The sequence below is a fragment of the Sinocyclocheilus grahami genome, unplaced genomic scaffold, assembly GCF_001515645.1.
Source record: "Sinocyclocheilus grahami isolate Dianchi unplaced genomic scaffold, SAMN03320097.WGS_v1.1 scaffold777.1, whole genome shotgun sequence".
In the NCBI taxonomy this organism is placed as follows: Eukaryota; Metazoa; Chordata; class Actinopteri; order Cypriniformes; family Cyprinidae; genus Sinocyclocheilus; species Sinocyclocheilus grahami.
Window position 1 is genome coordinate 147,909 of NW_015505956.1, and position 4,069 is coordinate 151,977.

Sequence of the window (4,069 nt, forward strand, 5' to 3'; positions counted from 1 at the left end):
GCTTTCACCGTGGACGAAGCGGAGTCCAGCCTGGGGTCGTCACATGTGGTTGCCGCAAGCCCGCCGGCCACTCCTTCGTCGAAACCGCTCTCAAGTCTGCCGGCCGTTCCTCACTTTAGCCCGCCGGTCGCCGCTCACTCTAGCCCACGGCACCGGTCTCCGCTCACTCTAGCCCGCGGCACCGGCCTCCACTCACTCAAGCCCGCCGTGTGTGACACTGTGTGTTTCGTTGTGAAAGCGAAACTACTTTGTTTGGCCTTCCAAAAGAGGACACGACTAGAAATCAGTGGTTAAGTTGTATTTACAACACTGTTCCAGAACACTTCAACCCAAATATTCAGATGTGTGCAGCACATTTTATGGAGGACTGTTTCCTGATCCTGGGAGAGTAGACTACAATGCCGGCTGTTCTGACTCACAGACTGTAAGTATGTTTTCATATTTAAAGGATTTGCCACTGATGATTCAAACGCAAGTTTTGAGCAGTGTAGCATAGAGCTTGTTGTTTGTCATTTCTCCGATCATAAATGCAGACATGGTTTTATGTTTGCAACGCAACACGTTAAAAGACAGTATAAGTCATTATAATCCGTAATTATGTCCCCACTGGATGCAAAAAATGCCTTTTTATAATGGGTTTTAATATTTTTGTCTCGTTGCTCCGGCCAGGACAAGGCATCACAGTATGGTAAGGGGCATAACATTTCCGTCACACGTTTGAGGTATTCGGCCAATCACAATGCACTGGATAGCTGGCCAATCACAGCACACCTCACTTTTCAGACCGATGAGCTTTGTAAAAATCGATGCGTTTCAGATAGGCGGGGCATAGAGGAAAAACAATAATGTACAGTATGGGGAAAATAATGTGTTTTTTGAACCTTAAACCATATAAACACATTTCATTACACCAAATACACAAAATAATGTTCTTTTTAGCAACATCATATGACCCCTTTAATACATTAATACTAATAGTAAGTTTAACCGATGTTTTGCTGATGCAAACGGGTAAATAATGTTTTTTTTTTGTGTGTGTGTGTTTTTCTTAAAATAAAGATAACTTTTTATTTTTTACTTAGCAGGAGATTCACACTGGAATCAAATATCCACACATGAATCTGGATGATGCACATTTTCATTTAGTATACAGACGTTTATTCAAAATGTAGATAGATATTTACAGAGGATATTAATTAAATATCCTCCTGAAATTTTCTGTTGATGAAGCATACTGCCTTATACAATTTCATGTAATCACCTAAAATAGATCTTGTTAATGAAAACTGCTCAAACACACAAGCTTTATTCACACAGTCTTTTTGTTAAATGGAGACAACATCACAGAATGACCAAAGTTTAAAATAAATCGAGACATTTTTTTAGTTTACTGGCTGCGTTTGAGAACTCCATTAACCACCCAATGACAGTTCAGTAAGCTTTAAATCTTGATGAACAAAGTGACAGACAGCAACAAGGCCTCTCAGTGTAGCAATTTGATTGGCTATTTAGGCTGTCAATCATATTTGGAAAAAGAGCAGCATAAATGTTCTGCTAGATGTCTCCTATCTCTTAGTGTTAAACTGCTATGAAAATAATTTAGTAATTTTTCAGTGCACGATTTGAGTTAAAGTGAGGTCACCAGCAGTTCTTCTGATTAACTGCTTTAACTTCTAGACTAAAGTAGATTAGTTTGGGATTAAGGCAATTATTTATTCCACCCTCTTGGGATCTTGTTAATGGGGAATATCTCAAATTGTTCACATGATTGTTTACAGCCCACTTATAAAGTTCACAGACTGGGTACGCTTGTCTTGTTAGAAGCAAGTATTCATGAGCAGTGCTGTACAGTATACAATATGTGCATATGTGTATGTGAATGGCTCCTTGTTGGTTTTTTCCGGAACAAAGACACAGCCTTGTCTTCTTTGCTGTAAAACCATTTCATAGGGCAAGCCTTTTTCTTCGCTATTCTGTTTCTGCTGTTTTGTGAAAAATGTTTTCCCACTGACTAACTTCACAACAGCTTCAGTTTGTCACCAGTGCCAGTTAGACAACGGAACAAATGACTTTAATCATTTGTCCCAGTATGCATACTTATCCCATTCACTTTTTCTGATTTTAAACTGATTTAATAGAAATGGATTATACAATGGATTTTTAAATATTTATTCATGTGCTTTTCCCCCCATCTTCAATATCTTTGAATATAACCAGTAATATAATGAAATGGCTATACATAATTACAATAATTATCTATTTCATAGTTTTTATTCTTTGCAACAGATGGTCCTGGTATAACTTATCAGTTTAAGAGCAGTGGTTAATTTTACAGCCTCTTATTTGCTGCCCTGCAGCAGTCACCATCATTCACTTTGACAAAAAAGAGCAGGATATATATATATATATAGTACGGCCCCTCATACTTTCCATTTCCTATTTGCATTAGTTCTTAAAGCAAATTAAAGACCCCATGAAATCAGAAAATGGGGTTTCTGGCTTTCAGTCTGTTTATTTTGTGGTAATCTGTATGCTAGACAAAATTAATTTCTCCTTAGGGAAAACACCCAAAAATATTGATGATTTATATTCAGTGCTGGGAAGATTACGTATAAAGTGTAGTTGGTTGCTGCTTGTAAATTGCATGAGAAAAATTGCAGTTAGTAATGTAATCTATTAGATTAGACATTTTAGGTAATTGCTTAGGGATAAAAACAATCAAAATAAAACACTTGAACACAAAAAAAAAGATATATAAAATATAGGTAACACTTTACATTAAGGTTCCCTTTATAAAGGGTTTATAGAGGTGTTGATAAATGACTAATAACTCACTTACAAATGCATTATAATTGATAAGCAGCTATAAATGCATTAGTAAAAGGGTGATTTTAATGCAATACCTGCCAAATAGTGAGCCATTTTTAACTCGCATGTTATAAATGCTTAACAAATATAGTAAATTTATTCATACGTATTTCACTCAAAACCAGATTCCTGATTTTATTCATGATGCAGCAAAAATGTATTATTATAGCAAGACTGAAGGGTGTTGTATTTATGGTTTTCTCATTTATATATCATGACTCATGTCACTTTTCTTACAATGTTTCTTACCAGAATCTACTCTGTACCATACCCATGATTCTCCACAAAAGTTAATGATGCCTATCCACAGCAATGATTAGAAACCAATATATATATTTTTTATCAAGATGAAATGATTAAATCTTGAGTTTTATTTTGGTGGAAAAATCATAAAAGCACAACCATGACTTGATGAGATATTAATATTGACAAATTTAATTTCAATATTACCTGTGAACCTTAATGTAATTAGTAATTAATGATTTATAAACGTTAATAACTTGTGAAAGTGCACCTTAATGTACCGTGAACATCTGTCAACCAGTTATTAATGAGTTATAAATGTTAATAACATCTAAAAGTGAACCTTAATGTAAAGTGAGCACCTGTGAACCATTTATTAATGAGTTACAAATGTTAGTAACCTGTGAAAGTGAACCTTAATGTAAAGTGAGCACCTGTGAACCATTTATTAATGAGTTACAAATGTTAGTAACCTGTGAAAGTGAACCTTAATGTAAAGTGAGCACCTGTGAACCATTTATTAATGAGTTACAAATGTTAGTAACCTGTGAAAGTGAACCTTAATGTAAAGTGAACACCTGTGAACCATTTATTAATGATCTATAAATGTTAGTAACCTCTGAAAGCGAACCTTAATGTAAAGTGAGCACCTGTGAACCATTTATTAATGATCTATAAATGTTAGTAACCTGTGAAAGCGAACCTTAATGTAAAGCGAACACCTGTGAATCATTTATTAATGATCTATAAATGTTAGTAACCTGTGAAAGTGAACCTTAATGTAAAGTGAACACCTGTGAACCATTTATTAATGAGTTACAAACGTTAATAACCTGTGAAAGCGAACCTTAATGTAAAGTGAACACCTGTGAACCATTTATTAATGAGTTACAAACATTAATAACCTGTGAAAGCGAACCTTAATGTAAAGTGAAAACCTGTAAACCATTTATTAATG